This window comes from Panicum virgatum, chromosome 5K (genome assembly GCF_016808335.1).
Source record: "Panicum virgatum strain AP13 chromosome 5K, P.virgatum_v5, whole genome shotgun sequence".
NCBI classification, from domain to species: Eukaryota; Viridiplantae; Streptophyta; class Magnoliopsida; order Poales; family Poaceae; genus Panicum; species Panicum virgatum.
The window spans coordinates 30209540-30229917 of record NC_053140.1 but is presented as its reverse complement, the minus strand read 5'-3'; the positions used below and the strand labels follow the sequence as shown (position 1 = coordinate 30229917).

Here is a 20378-nt window from a genome sequence, read left to right as displayed (position 1 = left end):
CCACGGACTGGAAAGAAAAGGGAAAAGTCGTGTGGGTGACTTGGTTCCCATACGTGTGTGTTAGGTTCCCCTGGCCAGGTTAACAAACTCGATTCAAATCATCCGCCTCTCATGGCATGAGACTGCTTAACAATTTCTGTCACATAGAGTAACAAGTGGAATGGGATGATGATGATAATACTATTGTATAATTAATGTTTTTCACTACCATGCTTGTTTAGGGATAGATGCTTATCTAGAATGGTTAAGTGAACTAGAATATGGCAAAGCTAAAATCTGGAATTAAGGACATACTCTTAGTTGCTTTTTCGGCAAAACAAACCCCTCCAGCCAAAAAGCCTTGCATGTCTAGTTAACGGACTAAGGTATATCCGATGACGGGTAAGCCTTGTTGAGTATTAGTATACTCAGCCTTGCTTGTGGCTTTGTTTTCAGGTGAGAACTTTGAGGATATGTTTGCTGATTTAACTGCTTTACCTCCGGGTTGGTCTGTGGAGTGGGAGGGATCCTCAGCTAGTGCTAACGCGTCTCCTTCCGAGTGATGTCTCGTATGGGCTTTATCGAGATGTCATGTTATCGTTAGTTATCGTGCTTTTACCTTCCTTTGAATAAATGAACTCTGATGGATTGTGTAGATAAGACTTCTGTAGTACTGCTTTACTTTCTGAACTGGTTTGTAATAATTTTAAATTTCCGCTGCAAGACTCTGTGATGTATGAAATGTGTGTTGTTGTACTCTCTGGACTCGCCTTCGTGTGAGGTTTGCTTATTCGATACCGGTTTTTCGTGGATCAGAGTTGCCTTTGCAATGATGGTTAGCGCACTAATCCAATTTATTTTGGGTGGTTCCGCTACACTGACGCCGCCTGAAAGCACAGCCCATGACCTTTAAAAATTCTAAGTGACGTGCATTGTCCTATGCCCATCACTTATGCTCGAATCACAAGTGACGTGCGCTGTCCTGTGCCCATCACTTATGCTTGAATCATAGGTGATGGACGTTGTGTTACTCCCGTCACCTGTATTGGACAAAGGTGACGGGCGTAGACTTCATACGGGGAGCCTCGTCACCAAGAAAGGTGATGGTTCTCTAGTGAAGTCCGTCACCTATTACGTCACATAGGTGACGAGCAGGCGACTGTCACCTTTATGTTCATAACAATGACGCCGATGAAGTGACGGGCGTGATGCCCGTCACCTTAGGGAGATGATGCCCGTCACTATAGGACTTTTCTTATATAGTGACAATTATTACAACATAGCAAAGTTCAACGTAAGGTAAGTTCTTGCATGAAAAATAAATTTAGTTCAACAAGGAGCATAAAGTGTCTCTCCGAAAGCAAGTCACACCACTAGATAGATAAACCAGCCCAAGGCTGCCCACGCTTCACTGCTCCACTCCATTGCCGCCATCGTAATACTGGGAAGGGTCATAGGAGGCTCCATCCGGAGGTGGGTAGGGCTGCGCCTGGTAGTCACATGTATCAACTTAACGGTAGCACCTATGAGTACGAAGGTACTTGCAGGACTTACCCCCTTGATTAACAAGGAGTATGCAAGGATGTAACAAGGAAGGATAAAGGCGAATAATATATATAATATTGCAATGCGGTGAACTCAAGTAAAATAAGCAAAATGACGCAGCAATTGTACTAAATATCAATACATCAAACATAAGTATGTGAAAGTAATATGTACATGAGCTCAACTCGAAAGGAACTTCATTGATAACTCTATGTCAATATCGGTGTGAGGACTAGGCATGCTCATTAACCGATGAGCGCGACTATCATGATAGATTTTAAAACATGCAAGGGTGTGCAACTTTTCCCATATGATATCAAGACCAATGGCCATACTCTGCGCGACAAGTGTAATCATTGATTCATGTCTCAACCTTTTGCATACCCGCCCCAGCCGAGAATTGAGGGAGGGGCCGGGATGGTGAGTGTAGTGATCCCTCAACTGGCAACTCACCCACACGCCAGCCAACCCACCCAAACTCCATCAATAATCTGTGCGACTTATGGTACTCGGCTTACCGTCCCATACAGGCATGTGGTTTGCACGGGATAGGCCAATGTCCAAGAGAGCTATGACATTCCTTAACCAACTCTAATGCTTAACCAACCACCCGTTCGAGTCTGATCATCCATCATTAACAAGTGCTTATGTTTCAGCCATTCACCTATGTCATGCTACACCTCGACTTCTACAGTGAGACTAAGCCTGTTAAGCATATGCGTGACTACAACTAATCTAGAAAGGTTAAGCAAGGTAAGCTATCAATTATCAAGGATGAGCTAGACATGCATCAATTGGGAGGAACACTACATCAAGTAAGACTCCTAGCTAAAGTGCACAAACAACATATTAATTTGTTGGTTCATTTTATAGGAGCAAAGATGTTGGGAGCCTGCCTGGTGCTGCATAGGGGTAAGACCATGGAACGAGGAAGTAGAAAGGCGGCGGGTACGGGTATGGCGCCGGGTACTGCTGCTGCTATGCCTCACCCGCTTGCTGTTGTTTCTGCTATGGCTCCTCTAAGTACTCCTGCTCCACTTCAGTCACTCCATCTATAAGTATGCATATGATGCAATTACATGAATAAATATGCATGACAAATGACATGAAATGCACATGCGGTAAAAGAATGATGAAATAATTATAGGTGGTACACTAACATGACATGCCAAACTATATAATTAACTCTACCATGACATAGCTCTCGCCGAGACGATCGAAATGGATATATGGCTCCCCAAATTTGGATTTCCAATGTGAAAGTTGCAGTGTTTGCAAGATAGCATAAAGGAAATATCAGCACCCCCCCCCCTCCCCCAGGGGATATTCCACACCCTGAAACACTCACCAACCAACTGAGAGCTGACCTCCAGCCCCTGCGGATATTCTGTAGGCTGATAGCACAATCCGGCCTTAACCATTGGATCTCTCGAACCCCCATAATCCAAGACCTTCTAAGCTTCACCCGACATCCACAAGCTCATCCCAAGGCTCAAAACTGACATGCATCCACTACCTCGAGCTCTAGGCTAACAATGGTGATTTGGGGTAACTTGAGATTGAGGAAGACCTAGGGAGGAGGAAGAAAGGGAAACAGAGATGGGCGAAGTACTCACCAATGAGTAGGGAAGCTCCACCAATGAGGAATCAAACCAGAACTCCCCTAGATAAACTTTCACGAAACCCAAGCCATGGAGAGGGAGAGAGGAAAATAGGAGGAGGGAAGGGAAAACTCAAGGAAGGAGAAGGCCGGATCGAGCTTACCCACGAGGAGGAGGAGATGGCTGGCGGCGAGCTCCTCCAGCGGCCGGCCGGTGAGCTCCAGAGGGGGAAGCTCCAATGGAGGTTTTTGGGAGAGGGTGACTCGACTGGGGAAAGAAACGCGAGAGAGAGAGAAGGGGGAAGAGGGGGCTTGGGACTTTTGTTTTTGTTTTTCCTTTTTTTCTTTTTTTACATGGCGCCCCTCTACCCTACTATGTGGAGTCCTCGCCATACCTCAATTTTTGGAATCAACTCCTCTGCAGTCGACTGCAGAGTGACATCGTCACTCCACGTGGGCCCAGCCGCTCATCGGGCCCACACGTCGGTCACTACAGTCGACTGCAGAGGATCTCAATCCCAATTTTTTGCCATCCTCCGTGACTAGCTCCACGCCTCCCCAAAGGCATAGCTGCACCGCTGCCCCTCGCAAACCATAGCATGCATCGCCATGCGTTGGTATCTGCCCAGCCGGCTGCTGGCCCTTTTAAAGCCCACATGACCCTGACCATGGGATCTTGAGCCAACGGCCCAGATTCATCAAGAATTTTTTTCAATATATTTATTTATTTAATTATTTTATTAATCATTTATTTTTATTGCATCATGATTGTGCAATAATTTGTGGGCTCCACTAACATGTGTCATCCACGTTAGCGAAACCATCGTCAAAACCGCCGGAGGGCCAAATTTGAATGACTTTTTATAGTTGGAGTATTGGTTGTGTCCGGTTTTATAGGGCCAAAATCGAACTCCGGCTTTCCTACCCCTTCCCTACCAGTTAGCTTGGAACTGGTGTTGGCACTCGCTAAATACATTATCCATGCACCAAAATGGCAAGATAACCTCTAACCCTCACATTTCCACGAGTTTTGCAGGGTTATGTCATAAACAAGGGCAATGCCAGACAATTCAGCTTGGTTTTGCTAGAATTACAAAGATGCACAAAAAGCACCAAGCAGATGAAGTCAAATATCAGATTTGAGGATACCACACTAAAGCTCTCGTCGAGATGATCGAAACAGACATATGGTTCGCCCAAATCGGAGTCTGGATGAAGAAATGGCCAGGTCCAAAAGGTTGGGGCCAACTCTGGCTAGGCCGGCCGGCCGCCAGCCAGGCCCGCCAGCCAAGATAGCCAGTCGGGGCTTGGGGAGCTGATCCAAGCCATCCAGATGAAGATGGTTGGCTGCGCTTGAAATCAGAGGGCCGGCTGGCCTCCCCACGTGCCGGCCGGACCCTTGTAGTAACTGTCACACCAAGTTACCTCCTCCAGGGAGAAATCCAAGCCGTCCACATTGCATTGGCATGCAACCGTCACTATCCAAGGGATGACCGGCCCCATAGGTGCTGCTCGGACCCTCTCCGGCGCCACCCGGCCCCCTCTTTCACCTACAAGCATCCTATGGTCTCCTTGAGCTATAAATAGCCCCCAAAGGCTCAGTTCAAAGCACGGAGAAGAAGAGCTCAAGAAGGCAAGGGTGATACAAAGTGTAAATTTGTAGGTAGAGTGTGAGTGTAGAAGATAAGTGTGGAGAAGAAGCTAAGAAGTTAGTTTCTCCCTCCAGGTGTATCCCGAGGACTCGGCTGCCCCAAGAAGATCTTCTGTTGGATTCTGATAACTTCCCAAGTTCAGTAATATAATTCAATTTCTACATTCCTTAGTCTTTAGTGCTTGTGGTTTCCTAGAAGTCTTACCCGATTCTGGAGGGAGTAAGCATGTTACGGTAGGCGTAAACGTGGTGTTTAAGTTAGTACTTTCCTAGGGAGATGCCCAAGTAAATAGTCCGAAGGTAGGTAGCAGGGTTGACAGCCCTGTCTATCCATTGAAATCCCTACGTTGGACTTGGTACCGTTGGGCTAAGCTTAGTGGTTAGTAGACTATCTCTACTCGCTGCGGCACCCTAAGCAAGCATATCAACCTGAGGTGAGTTACCCTGTCTCACGTCCGCTCTCTACCTGTAGCCTACTTGACTTCTCCCGTCATCCATATCCATCCCTCTCCGTCAGGTGGTTTAGGTGAATAGCTAGACACTAGCATTCCTTGTGGATTTCGATATCGTGGAATACTCCTAGGTGAAGACTACAGTGATATCCGTTCGCTTTTGTATTCATTTCTATTGATGATAAGATATGCCAACAAACTTTCTGGTGCCATTGTCGGGGAACAGTCAGCTGCGCTAGCTATGATCTTGAGTTGCCTATTATCTATCTTCCATGCACCCGCAACCTATCTACACCCACATGGCTCCGCAGAGCAATCTGCCGGTGCCTCCATCCACCTCATATACAATCACCGCCTCGTCTTATGAGACTCGCTTTGGTCTCATCAATAACAATAAGGTTTAGGCCTCTACATTTATGGGGACTGCACATGAAATCCCCTACTCTCACTTGCGGCACTTCGAGGCACTGTGCGATATAGTTGCCATCAAAGGCGTACCACCCAAAGCTATCTGATGAAAGCTCTTTCTTTTCTCCCTAGAAGGAGCAGCCAAAACGTGGTACAATAGATACGCAGGGACAGTAGGAGGGGATTGGCAAAGCTTGAAAGAGGAATTTTGTGGGAAATACTTTCCCCTTTCCAAAATTTGAGCGTACAGGGCAAAGATAATTACTTTTGCCCAAGGGGAGGACGAATCACTCAGAGATGCCTGGGAACAACTTAGATCATATACCAAGGTTGGCCCAGATCTGGGTCTATCCAACCCTCAAGTTCTACAGCACTTCATTGGTGGGTTAACCCCGGAATATGCTATTACCGTCAACATGTCAGCTGGCGGAGCATTTGTAAGCAGAACACCCAAGGAAGGGATAGAAATCCTTGAGCGGGTCGTTCAAAATCTCGAGGATCATGCTCCCTTGGAGGAGGAAGTCCAGACCCTAGACCAATCCCAGCCGGTAGAACCCAATGGACCCCCAGATCCACCAACGATAAAAGAGGAGCCACCTGAAACCTTCTATCGCTGCCCGATTGAGCCGGACCTCTTTCAAGAGGACCTTCCTCATGCCCCCTCGCTGTCGTGCGGGGAGGAGCAACTTTTCTTAGATCTTGGTAGCCCTCCAGCTCAGTCAACAGAGAAATGGAGGACTCGAGATCTGTCATACCCTGATCCACCTAATGTAGGGAAGGTATTTAAGCCTTCCTACCAGTACCCTGTCGAGCGAGACCTCATCAATGAAGACCAACCTTCGATCTCCTCATTTTCATATGAGTAGCAACTCTTTCTGGGCTTTGGCAACCCGTCGGACCTACCGACCGAAAGAAGAAGTGACCGAGGGTGGACACGTTCAGATCCCCCAGATGAGGATGACATTCCATTTCAATGGGAGGATCTAAACCATCCAAAGGAGATCGCTGAGCCATCCTATCAATGTCCCTTAGAACCCGATGTTTTCGAAGAATCGCCTATATTTAGGATGGATCGTGAAACACCTTGGGTCACGGGAATGCACAAGGATGATCTCAACATTTCCCAATCCTCTAAACCCCACACAATGGATGATCTTCTTCTCTTTGACTAAAAAGAACCCGATTGGGACCCAGGCCAAGAGGAGGCCGAAGCCAAAGAAAAGAACACAAGGCAGTTCGATTCTGATGATACTCAAGATGATTTATCTTGTCTTGATTCGGATCTTGAATTTCCTTCTTCCCTAGCCAGCGAAGACCTTGACGCACCTATCTCTCCTCACTTGAGGGATCTAGTATACTCATATCCCGGCTACTTTGGACTCCATGAGGAAGAACTTCTTTGCCCCAGCTTGAACAATTCTGAAGATTCTTATGATGACCGCAGGAGTGAAAAGTGGGGCACAAACAACCTAGAGGATGGATGTATGCCACTAGAACGTCCTGGATAAAGTCTTGAAGTTGAATTCGATTGTTCTATGGACAACATAGAGGCATCAAATTCTGAGCCTATGGGAGGTTTCTTCGACGAAAAGGAAGTTTCATCTTGGAAGATTCACAATCTCCAAATCTATCGGAGAATAACCCTAGCTGAGCGAACATGAGTGCTACAGTTTACGAAAGCAGCAACCACCTCACGCCTACAACTCATAAATGTTTTGGAAGGATGGTTGTAGATGCTTTCATTTACCACAAATTGTGCAAAATTCGTAGTAGGTGTGGCCTATGTTCTTGCAGCTAGAAATAGTTCACCAAGAGAAGGCGATGAGAGAGCTGTTTAGCCAAACCTAGCTGCAGTTTGAGAAAGACCCCCAGGTCAAGCTTTAGACCTTAATCAAAGCACTATCGGGAGATAGCGTGGATTTCTTTCTGTGAAAGTTCAGAGGCGCTGGAAGGTGGGAAGCACCTGTGCCCTATCTTGGGTCACGGTGTGTTCGTGTTGATTACGTGGAACAGCCCCAACGCGTGGCTTTTACAGAGGACGCAACAACTAGGAGAGACGGTCGGGAGATGTTTGTTACAACAACCTCATCTAATCTAGGAAGTCTACAACAACTCGATAACATCTCCCAGCCGTGACATGTCCCAGTTTGTTGCTCAATTACAGGGATACGCACACAAACACATCTATACTTTAACAGCCTCCCTCAATCACAACTTTGTTAGGTTGAGATTGTTCTTAAAGTTTTCAAGTAATCTCACCGGCAATGCTTTAGTGAATCCGTCAGCCACTTGATCACCAGTAGAAATATATTCAATCTCCAAGAGTTTGTTGAACACACGTTCTCTGACAAAATGATAATCAATTTCTATGTGTTTTGTTCTTGCATGAAAAACTGGGTTGGCAGACAAATACTTTGCACCTATGTTATCGCACCATAGTTTTGCTGCAGGTGGACTTCTGATTCCTAATTCTTGTAGCAGAGTTTGTATCCATATTACTTCAGCCGTAGCATTTGCAATTGCCTTGTATTCAGACTCTGTACTAGACCGAGAAACGGTAGCCTGCTTCCTAGCACTCCAGGAGACTAAATTTGAACCCACAAATACTGCAAATCCACCTGTAGAGCGACGGTCATCTATGCTTCCAGCCCAGTCGGCATCTGAAAATGCACTCACCAAGGTGGATGATGATTTGTGTATCTTTAGTCCCAAACCTGTACATTGCTTCACATATCGCAAAATCCTCTTCACTGCTGCCCAATGTATTGTAGTTGGTGCATGAAGAAATTGGCATACCTTGTTCACCGAGAAAGCAATATCAGGTTTGGTAAGAGTTAAGTACTGAAGAGCTCCAACTATACTCCTATAATTTGTGGCATCATTAGGACCCAAAAGATCTCCTTCATACAACGACAATTTTTCACTTGTGGACAATGGTGTAGTCACCGGCTTACACTCTGACATTCCTACTCTTTTGAGTAGATCTGATGCATACTTATCTTGTGTCAGGACAATGCCATCTTTCACATGTGTCACCTCAATGCCAAGGAAATAGTGAAGCCGACCAAGATCCTTAAGAGCAAACTCTTCTTGTAAATCTTGGAGGAGTGCCGTCGTTGCCTTTTCAGTTGAGCTTGCAACAATAATATCATCAACATAGACAATGACAAAGATTTGTATGCCTCCCTTGTTAAAGAAAAATAATGATGTATCTGCCTTGGAAGATTTGAAGCCGAGTTGCATAAGTTTATTGCTCAATCTTGCATACCAAGCCCTAGGAGCTTGTTTCAAACCATATAGTGCTTTATCAAGCTTGCACACGAAATTCGGTCTTGATGAATCCTCAAAACCTGGGGGCTGCTGCATATAAACTTCTTCTTCCAAGAAACCATGTAAGAAGGCATTTTGTACATCAAGTTGCCTAAGGCTCCAACCATTTGACACAGCAATAGATAAAATAGTGCGAATGGTAGCAGCCTTTACAACTGGACTAAACGTATCTTCATAGTCAATGCCATACCTTTGCTTGAAGCCTTTTGCAACAAGTCTAGCCTTGTACCGGTCCAAACTTCCATCTTGTTTTCTTTTGATCTTATAGACCCACTTGCATCCTATGACATTCCTTCCTTTGTGTGGAGGAACTAGGTGCCATGTCTTGTTTTTCATGAGTGCTTGATACTCAGACTCCATAGCTTTTCGCCAATTTGTATTCTCTAATACTTCATCAACAGTATTAGGTTCACTAGTAGCGGTTAGAAAACCATACCTTACTGTACCATCACTGTATTTTTTTCTTTTCGAATTCCATCTTGAAGACGGGTGCGAGGCCTCACAGGAACTTGCACGGGCGGCAGCACAAAAGGACTCGAATCCGAGAGCTCCTCCACGTGAGCCGCGGGAGTGTTGTCGCCAGCTGCTGCTAGTGAACCACCCAGCGACGTGACAGCAGCTTGGTCCCCCTCGCCGAGACGAGCGGAGGATGGTGTAGGCGTGGACTGTCGAGGAGCAGCAGGAGCCGGTGAAGATTCCGGGGAGGATTCTGTCGCCACAGCCGGGAGCAGATCCCCCTCGTGTTGCATGCCGAGGGGAGCAGCTTCATTGGCTGCAATTCCTGCATGATCTTGTATGGAGTTTTCACCAGTTTCTTCCTGCACTTGCACGGTAGAATTAGTATTTTCAGGAGGAACATCAGCACATGGTTCTACCACTTGTGTACCCCTGGAGAGAAAAGAAGGATTTAAAAGGCAAGGATCAAGAAGATTGATTTCAGACCTAAGTCGAGCTCCCGCATTGAAATGCATTTTGGAGAAAGGAAAAACATTTTCATCAAACACCACATCACGAGAAATAAAGACCCGTCCTGTAGATGGATCTAAACACTTGTAACCTTTATGCAGATTACTATATCCAATAAAGACGCACTGTTTCGACCGAAACTGGAGTTTATGTGTATTGTAGGGGCGTAGGTGAGGCCAACATGCACACCCAAAGACACGAAGAAAAGAGTAGTCAGGTTTTTGGTGAAACAGGCATTCTAGTGGTGTAGTGTTTGAGATGGTTTTACTGGGAACTCGATTAATACGGTATGCGGCAGATTGAAATGCCTCATCCCAAAATTTGAGAGGCATGGAGGCATGAGACAACAAGGACAGTCCCACTTCAACAATGTGCCTATGCTTTCTCTCTGCAGACCCATTCTGTTGATGGGCATGAGGACAGGACACATAATGAACAATTCCAATCTTTGAAAAGAAGGAATTGTGTTTTTGATACTCGCCTCCCCAATCGGTTTGCATAGCAAGGATTTTTCGATCAAAAAGTCTTTCTACCATCGCTTGAAATTCCTGGAATTTTTGAAACACCTCAGATTTAAATTTCAAGAAGTAAACCCAAGTGAATTTGCTGTAGTCATCAATGAAACTCACATAATATTTTTTTCCACCTACAGAAGTAGGTGCAGCACCCCACACATCCGAGTAAATAAGTTCCAAAGGGAATTTAGAAACACTAGAGGACCGAGAATACGGTAATTGGTGACTCTTTGCTTGTTGACAAGCATCACAAACTGACGAATTCAAAGATTCTCCTGAACAAAGGAGATTATTGTTGTTGACTACTTGCTTAACAATGGGAGATGAGGGGTGGCCCAAACGATCATGCCACCTAGACAAAGGGACCTTGGAGGCGCTGCAGACTTCCTTTATTGAACTTGATGGTAAATGGTAGAGACCTTTATGGCATCTTCCTTTAAGAATTATATTCTTCGTGACCTGATCCTTAATCAAGAAGAAATCAGGATGAAATTCCAGGAAAGCAGAATTATCAGTAGCCAAGCGATGTACAGAAACAAGATTTTTCTTAGCTTGTGGCACATATAGGATATCTTTAAGATGAATATCTCTTTTAGGGGTACGTAAAGTAGTATTACCAATGTAGCTGATGTCCATACCTGAGCCGTTGGCGGTGTGGATCTGATCTGCCCCATGGTACTTGCTCTTGGTCGTCATCTTCTCCAATTCTCCAGTGATGTGATCAGTGGCTCCGGTATCTGTGTACTAGTTGTTGTCGATCGTGTAGGAGGTGTTGGTGGCGGCCGCTACGAGCTTCGGATCAGGAACAAAGTCCTCCTCGAATCTGTGCCAGCAGCGTTCAGCGGTGTGCCCCTTTTTGAAGCACACTTGGCAGAGGGGGCGATCATCAGTTTGCCCTCCTCTATTGTTGTTGTTGTAGGAGCCACGAGAGCCTGACCCCTGCCTTGATGAGCCTGAGTTGCCACATCCTCCAGATTGGTAACTAGGAGAGCCACCACAGCCACGTCCACGGTAGGATCCCCGGCCACGGGAATTCCCTCGACCACGGCCGGCAGAGTTTGCCGACCGATTCTGATCTTCACCTGCATGCATCAGATTCATTCTTGTTTCAAAACTAAGCATCTGAGAGAAAAGTTCCCCCAGAGTTACTGGTTCAGCCCTGGTGCATAACGCGGACACCAGTGGACTCCATTCTTCATCTGCAAGGCCGGTGATGATATATTCGACCAGCTCATCTTGTACTATTGGCCTTCCTGCTGAGGCCATCTCATCTCCTAGGGCTTTCATCTTTGTGAAGTACTCCGTAGCTGTCATACCTCCTTTCTTGGTGGTTGACAGGGCGATCCGCGTGTTCACAGCCCTGGAACGGGTCTGTGACGCGAACATGTCTTCTATGATCTTCCAAGCCGCTGCTGCCGTATCACATGCAGCAACCTGGACCAGGACATCTCTTGAGAGAGACGCCAGGATGTACCCAAGGACTTGTTGATCCTTGGTCTCCCATTCTTCCCACTCGGGGTTGGCGATCTTGGTCTCCTTGCCATCTGTCGCCTTGACGATCACCTCTTTGGGCGGCTCCTTGGTTGCGCCGGTGAGGTAGCCTTGAAGTCGAGCACCACGAATTGTGGCACGAACCTGCGCCTTCCACAGCGCATGATTGGATCTGGTAAGTTTCTCTGAAACGGGTTGGCCAAGGAGTGGATTCGTGGTGTTGGATTGAGAAGAGGAAGCCATGGATCTACTCTAGAGCTCTGATTACCATGTGAAAGTTCAGAGGCGCTGGAAGGTGGGAAGCACCTGTGCCCTATCTTGGGTCACGGTGTGTTCGTGTTGATTACGTGGAACAGCCCCAACGCGTGGCTTTTACAGAGGACGCAACAACCAGGAGAGACGGCCGGGAGATGTTTGTTACAACAACCTCATCTAATCTAGGAAGTCTACAACAACTCGATAACATCTCCCAGCCGTGACAAGTCCCAGTTTGTTGCTCAATTACAGGGATACGCACACAAACACATCTATACTTTAACACTTTCAAATAAAATTTCAAAAAAATTCAAACAAATGACTCATTAAATAAGCTTAAGGAAAAGTTTTACTTGTTTCTTTTTGCTCCATTGGGTATTTTTGCTGCTAACCACTTTATGTCAAGCACTGAAAGAATGAAGGAATGGAACCATGTCCGGGACAAAGACTGCATCAATTCCAACAGCTCGACATCATTTAGCTTGGAACAATTTCATCATGGGCTACATCCCTTCAAGCTCGATCTTTAGCACCAAGTGCTGCAAGATCTGAGCTTGGGGGAGGGTAAACCTGTAAGTGCTTCATGCCTTTCCAGCTTAATAGTCCCTGCGTTGGATATAATGTTAGCTCTTGTCCTCCTTTATGCCTTGCTTGCTTTGTGAGTCAAGAATAAAAGAATTTTTCCCTCCACATGAATAAACATGTTGTGTTCCCAGGTTACATAATGTACCCTGAGATTGTCATAATGTTACAAACTGCTTAGAATCGCTATCTAATAAACATAATCTTATGTATAGTATCCCTCAAAAAAAATCTTATGTATAGTAAAAATGTCCGTAGGTACTTTGCATAATGTACCCTGTTGATGGCATGCACTTTACCACTGTAAGACCCACACTACTACACATAGGGGCTTCGCACGCGCCCCATCACTGCCTGTTTGACATGAGCCGGCAGTGAAGCTGGCCCTAAGGTATTTGTGTTAGGAAATATATTGTAACTTGTAACACACATGTGCCACGGCGATAGACCTGGCGGTGTACATGGTTGAGATATGCATTCGGTTGAGATAGATTTTGGTAGATAGAGTTTGTTAGATCAAGATTGTAATCCTTATCTTCCCAACCGAATGCCTTGTAAGTCAAGCATGTAAATTCTTATATATAGATAACACGAAGACGTGACGAGCCAAGATAGGGAGTCACGGTTGCCATCTAATCTTACAATTTGGGCATGGTGGCAGTTGGGGCCAGCGGTAAAGGGGACATCACCGCCGGCCCGGGGCCCGGGCCTGTGGTGAAGGGGGGTCTTCACCGCTGGTTCTAAATGCTTTCAAAAAAAAAACTCTGTAGATGTCCATAGAATAAAAAGTCGCCTAATTTTAAGTATGTATGTGAAAGTTATGGACGTTTGAAAGAGAGCCCTCCGAATTGAGTTTTCAAAAAAAAAAGCGAGTGATCAAAACAACTTAACATGTTTAATCTAAACTTTAACAAAATCTCGATGATATCTAAAATTTTACGGTTGAAACACTCAGATTTGAGATCATTTTGATGTTCAAATGTGGAATTTAATATCCAACATAGTTAATATAAAAGCGGTGCATCCGTGTTCTAGTTGCAAATGAGTGTGTGGTGTGGTAGTTAAGGTCGGATTGCTCGAGAGGTCGCGGGTTCCAATCCTAGGGAGGTGACATTTCACAAACAAGTGCAAGAAATCGTAGGACTCGGGGGGTGGGTGGGGGGGGGGGGGGGGGGGGGTTGAGGCACTGGGAACCACCGGAGGTGCCGAGGTGGGGCATGCCATTATTGCACGCTAGGGGAGACGCCACGTTGGTTCTGCCTGGTGCACCAGCACCAGGGTAAAAAATGTTTTGCCACTAACTAAGCTCCATATAATCATGAGAAGTTATACATGTCTCTGAAGGGGTGCACCAGAGTCAATTTGGAACTGGCTTCGCCCCTGTTGCACGCAACATCAGGTATTCAGGTGCGAGAGGAAGGAGATGGCGGATCTTAAATCAAATGGTGCAGGTAAATTAACAGAATAAATAGAGATTTCCGGGAGTACTAGTAGAAGGAAGACCCATGAGTTGGTACAGGTTCAGAGCTCATCAACAGCGCCAGCTGTCGTCGTCATCAGGGGACATTATGTCAATGATCATGTCCATGTGACCATGCATATATAGGCGACGAATACCTTCTCACAAGTCAATCCACTCGCGACGAGAACAAGCTATATTTGTAGTACGCACAACGCAGCAGTAGTAGGACCCTGTACGAAGAAGAATGGCGACTGTACAGGTGGTTAGCCGGCGCCTGATGAAGGCCTCCGACACCCATCAAGCCCCACATCCTGGCCGTGTCCAACCTCGACCGCGTCCATCAAGCCGTACAGATCTTCATGGTCTGCATATACTCGAAGCCGCCGACCACGGACTTCGACGCCGACGCCGTGGTCGCGACCTTCGCGGCTGGCCTGCCTTCCTTCCAGAACCACTTCTTCCCGCTCGCCGGCCGCATCGCCACAACCAGCACTACGAGCTCCGGCGTCCCAGAGATCCACTGCAACAACCAGGGCGCCGAGCTCGTTGCCGGGCACGCCGGCGGCGTGGCGCTGGCGAGCCTGGACTACGCCGCGATGGGCGCGCCGCTGCGGAGGATCGAGCTGCCGTACGGAGAGGACGTGGCGCTGTCGGTGCAGGTGGTATCGTTCGCGTGCGGCGGCTTCGCCGTGGCGTGGCGCACCAACCACGTCGTCGTGGACAGGTGCGTGCTGGCCGCGCTCGTCACCGCGTGGTCCGAGCTCACACGCTCGGGGTCGGCGGCGACTCTCCCCGCGGCGGCCCGGTCGAATCGAACCACGACCGCTCAGTCTTCCGCCCGCGCGCGCCACCGTCCTACGGCGCCGCGCTTGACGAGGCGTTCGCGCCGCTGGACGCCCGGCGCCAGGTCGACCAGAGCTCCGTCCTCCGTTTCTACCACGTCGACGCGGCCGACGTCGCGCGGCTGCGCGAGGCGGCGAGCCGGGGCAGCGCCAGTGGCCACCGCGTGACACGCGTGGAGGCGGTCTCGGCCTAACCTCTGGAAGGCCCAGGCTGGCGTCGTGGGCACGGCCGACCCGTGCTGCCGCATGGGATGGTGGGTGGACGGGCGCCGGAGCTCCGCCCGGTGATGATGCGCAACTACTTCGGCAACGTCATCGCCTTCGCGGGCAGCGAGGCGGGCGTGCAGGAGGTCCAGCTGACGCCGCTGCCGGAGGTCGCGGCGATGGTGCGTGCGGCCATCACGGCGCCGGCATACGACGAGCACTTCCAGGAGCTGGTGGACTGGGTCGAGGAGCACAAGACGGAGCGGCGCATCCTGGCGGCGTCCAAAAGCCTGGGATCGCACTACAGGAACTTTAGCTTTGCCGAGTGCCAAGAACACTCGGCAAAAAACCTAAAACCACTCGCCAAAAGGTTTGCCAAGTGTAAGACACGGCAAAGGTCACACGGCAAAAATTTACTTGGCAAAGAGCACTTTAACGAGTGTTTTATGTCGTCCACTCAGTAAAGAGTTTGCCGTGTGTTAAACCGACACTCGGCAAATATTTTTGAAAAACAAAAGGAAAATAAAAAATTCCATCAGCCCCACCAGTCGGCCGGTGCTGCCCCCACCGGCCGGCCGCCGCTGCTGCCACCAGCCCGCTACCGCTGCCCGCACCAGCCTGCCGCCGGAGCTCCCCACCGCTGCCCGTACCGGCCCTTCTCCCGCGACGGCGCGGCCGCCATGCAGGAGGACGGCAGGGCCACCTCGCCGCCGTCGCCGACGATGGAGTGCAGGAGCGTAGATCCCAGTCGCCCGCCGCGGCTTCTGGTCGCGTCCCTCGCAGCAGCGGCGCCGACGTGCTTGGAGCTCTGTCGGCCGAGGTGTCACGGGAGAGGGAGAGAGGAGAGGGGCCGGCCGAGGCCGAGGCGTCACAGCAGCAGCTGTGCCGATGTGCCTGGAGCTCCGGGGGAAGGGAGAGGGAGGGAGGGGCGGCGGGGACGGGGGCTGGCCGCCGCCGACGCTGGCAGGGAGAGGGAGGGAGGGGGCCGGGAGAGGGAGGGAGTGGAGGTCTGGCGGCGGGGGAAGTGAGAGGGAGGTTCGGTGGCGGGGGAAGAGAGAGGGAGGGAGGGGAGGGGCAGCGGAGGCAGGGAGGGGCCGGGAGAGGGAGCTGAGGGAGGGAGAGCCGGCGGCGACGGCAGGGAGGATTGTCTGGCTGCGTGGGAGGGAGGGGCGGGTTATTTTATAGTATAGGAGGTTCTGCCGAGTGCCCCCGATCTAACTCGGCAAAGAAACAACTTTGCCGAGTGGGGCACTCGGCAAACCATTTTTTTTCTTTTTTCTTCTTCTACTTCTTTTTTATAACGTGTTCTTTTAAATTTATTCCATTGCATTTTGAAAATACCTTGTGAAATTCACTCAACAAGCGTGTATTGACCAGTCTGACCAGTCTTCGCAGGAGGTGCTGCAAGGAGCTCCTCCTCACGCTGCGCGACCTAGTGCATTCGTGTATTGACCAGAAAAAGCGTCAACACCGACTCCCTTGTCCACCGCTGCTCCGGATTCTTGTGCTCCTCCTAAACCTTTGGAGCCCACTCTCAGAAACGCATCCCGTGTGCCCGCCACCGACATTTTTTCGCCTGCTGATGTCAATGTCCCTGCCCTGAATCCCGCCTCTTCCGTGCCTTCCTCGGCCCTATCTCCAACCCCTGCGTATTCTACGGCCGTGGCTGTTGAGATGGTGCCTTATGGGGAGTCGCATGGTGGTATCAGTGGTTCGCCCTCGGGTGACAGACTTCCAGTCCCCGTGCTAGCTACGGGTGTGGCCGTTGAGGATATGTTCCAGCAGGCCACCGCTGGCGACTTTGGTGGCTTCAGAACTCCCGCTGCGGCACCTACCGCCATCGACAACCTTGCTTCGGGGATTGCTTCTATGACTCTTTGGCTGTCTACGATCGTGGTTCAGCACCCGGCCGCCGTGGTGGCTGACACTACGTCCACAATGGTTGATCCGTCCCTGGGCCCATCTGTGGAGGTGTTGACGGTGCTTAAGTGCCATTTTCACCCGTCAACTATACTCAATAATAAAGGAAAACTATATGCCTTACTCACATATTTGTATCACTAACCTCGCTCCACAGTTGTTTTCGAGTTTTGTACATTTCAGATGAGCAAAGAGCGGGATAAGACGAAAATACGCAGCAAACGCCACATAACTACGCAGAATATCGCATCCGGCGTCACACTCTTACAAAGAGGGCCGACATGTCAGAGGAAACGGGGCCTCCACGCAAGATGCACTAGAGAATAAGGATAAGATCCAACGAATCAACCACCCAACAAAGGATTAGCACAAACGGCTGACAGGTGGGTCAGCCGAACCTGGCCTGCAACGCGTCCAGGTGCATCTCGAGGAGGAGTCACGGCCAAGGCACCTGATCACCTTCCATATGTGCGTTGGCGGGAAACCGACCTCCAAGTAGTATAAATAGGGCCTCCCCCCTCTCAACACACACACACACTTCATTCCATTCTCTCCAAGAAGGCTCTCCTCTCTCTTGCTCTCTTAGCTTGGTAGTGGAGCTAGGCGAGTTTCCTTTAGCGAGCAAGTCATCCTTGGGGTTGTTGAGCAATCCTCGGCTCCTGGTATGGCTTTGTATCTGACTTGTCAGACTTCTATTCATAATATTGAATTCTGCCATGATTGCTTTACTATGTTGATAGTTTATCAATCCATGCTCAGTTCGTTCATAAGTTATGCTACGGTCTTGGTTAGGCCAGATGATCTGGGTACGGATAGAGGTTCGTTGTGCTTTCGGGCTTGCTCTAGTGTTTTACTCGTCCATCCGAAGGGTGGGAGACCTGGGGGCACTAGAGTAGTTACTTCATACACGAGCGTGGTGCTCGGGTATGCGAAATCCTTCGGATATGACCGTGCTCCATGGTGTGATTGGGGTAGATGGCAGGTGGTGACAGCCCTATCCGTCCGGCGTAACAGCGGTGTTGCGTTTAGTGTACTCCCCGACGTTCGGGTTCGGTGTAGGAGTTCATGCAAAGAGATAACGGTGCTGGATGAACTCCGGTGCGGGACCTTCTCCCCGCTATCCCATTTTCCTGGCACCTGCAGTCGTAACCATGATCTAACATGACCCCAGCTTTGGATAGAAGCACTAGGACACCTAACCTAGCCTAAGCTCCAGCTGACTTGACGTAGGATAGAGTAGTTCTTTATTTTATAGTTTCTCTCCTTTATTCCTTCCTCTTGGAGTGTGGATGTGTGCTGTGTCACATTACCCTTGCTTATTCTTTACTTGGACTTACCCCTGTTAGAGCATTGCCTATTACTTGAGGCACAATGTCATGGTTAATGTTGAGTACAATACCATTGCCACTGCCATCATTTGGGACACAAATAAATGACGATACCCTTACTCTCCGGGTGAAATGCTACAATGGTATATCCGTGCGCTTGCGGATCCATCTGTAATCGTATTGATTATACCACGAGAGTGGCACCCCTTGGGTGCAGTTGTTAGGATGGGTTCGGCGCCCTCATTTCTAGTGATTGCACTAAGGACCCCCAATAGGCATTTCTGGTGCCGTTGCTGGGAATTAACCATTCCTAGTGATTGCGCTAAGAAATGTCAACAAGTATTTCTAGCACCGTTGCCGGGGACGGCATGTGATCAAAGATATTGTGCTGATATTAACTTAGACCTTGTACTCAGGATATAGTCTTTACTCTTTCTGGCTAATGTCACTTTATGTCTTCTTTTATTTTTGATTTGAAAGAAGGCAGGATAGTTTCTCCCTGCCGGAAAACTACACAGACAATCCAGAGAGGCTCGTGAGAAGGGCACGACCTCGCGTCGTTCCTCCTCTCGCTATCCTCCCGGCACAGGAACCCATTTTGGAAGCACCACTCATTCTTGAGGCTATGGCTGAAAAGACTATCCACGAGTTCTCCGTCCCCTCCACTGACAATGTGGCCACTGGCCCCAACATCAATGTCGGGGACGTGAACTTCGAGCTCAAATCAAGCCTCATCAACATGGTGCAGGCTAGCCCATTCTGTGGCAAGCCAAATGAGGACGCAAATGCATATTTGCAGAATTTTCTGGAGCTCCGCGACACCGTTGTCATACGGGGTGTCGCTGCTGACGTTGTCAAGCTTCGTCTGTTTCCCTTTTCCCTCCTAGGGAAGGCGAAATAGTGGTTTTATAAAGAAAAGGACATCGACACCAGGGCCAAATGCTCCAAGGCATTCCTCACAAAATTCTTCCCGCTGGGCAAAATAAATGCCCTGCGCAGGAAAATTTCAAGCTTCCAGCAGACAGGGATGGAATCCATCCCAGAAGCTTGGGAGCGGCTGCAGGAATACATCCTGGCATGTCCTCATCACGGCATGGACGAGTGGCTCGTCCTGCAAAGCTTCTACAACGGGCTCACAACGACATCTCGAGCCAATATTGATGACGCTGCTGGAGGAGCCTTCCTCGACCTGACTATAGCCAAATCCAAAGCATTGGTTAAGAAGATGGACTCCAATCAGGGGTGGAGCGATGAATGACTCCAACCTCGCACCAAGGGCACACATACCGTCAAGGAGATGGATATGATCGTTGCCAAACTAGACCTCCTACTGAAGCATCTCGGCGAAAGGGCCGAATTCAAGAAGCATAGAGAAAACTATGCTCGTGCCATGGGTTCGCACTTACGTGCGAAGTTTGTGGTAATGATGGACACTCGGGGAACGACTGCCCTGAAACCCATGAAGACTGCGCCTACCTCAACAACAACAACAACGGGTACCATCCACAACAAGGAGGCCAGGGGTGGAACCAGCCACGTCCACCTTTTCAGGGAGGTAATAACTACAATCCTTCTTATAATTCGAATTTCAGTTCAAACCAACCTCCCTTGAGAGAACTTGTTCTTGGCCAAGTGAAAATCAACGAAAATATAAATAGAAAGCTATTAGCCAATGACAAATCCCTGGAAAGTTTAAATGTTAAGCTTGAAACTTTGTCTTCTACTCTTAAAAACCATTTGGAGAATGTTAAAGCGGTGACCACGAGGGGTGGTAAGTCCACTCGTGATCCACCACACCCTAACCATGCAGGAAAAGCACCGGCAACCTAGGAAGAAGAACAACCAATA

General features: G+C 48.8%; 1 non-coding gene and 1 pseudogene across 1 annotated transcript; one reads left to right on the top strand and one right to left on the bottom strand.

Annotated features, from left to right (window-relative positions):
* Positions 1-14295: 14295 nt before the first annotated feature.
* LOC120710624 lies at positions 14296-15707 on the top strand (annotated as a pseudogene).
* Positions 15708-19516: 3809 nt separating this feature from the next.
* On the bottom strand, positions 19517-19625 carry LOC120710927. Its single transcript, XR_005690095.1, has one exon. It is a non-coding gene; the product is annotated as a small nucleolar RNA R71 (small nucleolar RNA).
* Positions 19626-20378: the final 753 nt, after the last annotated feature.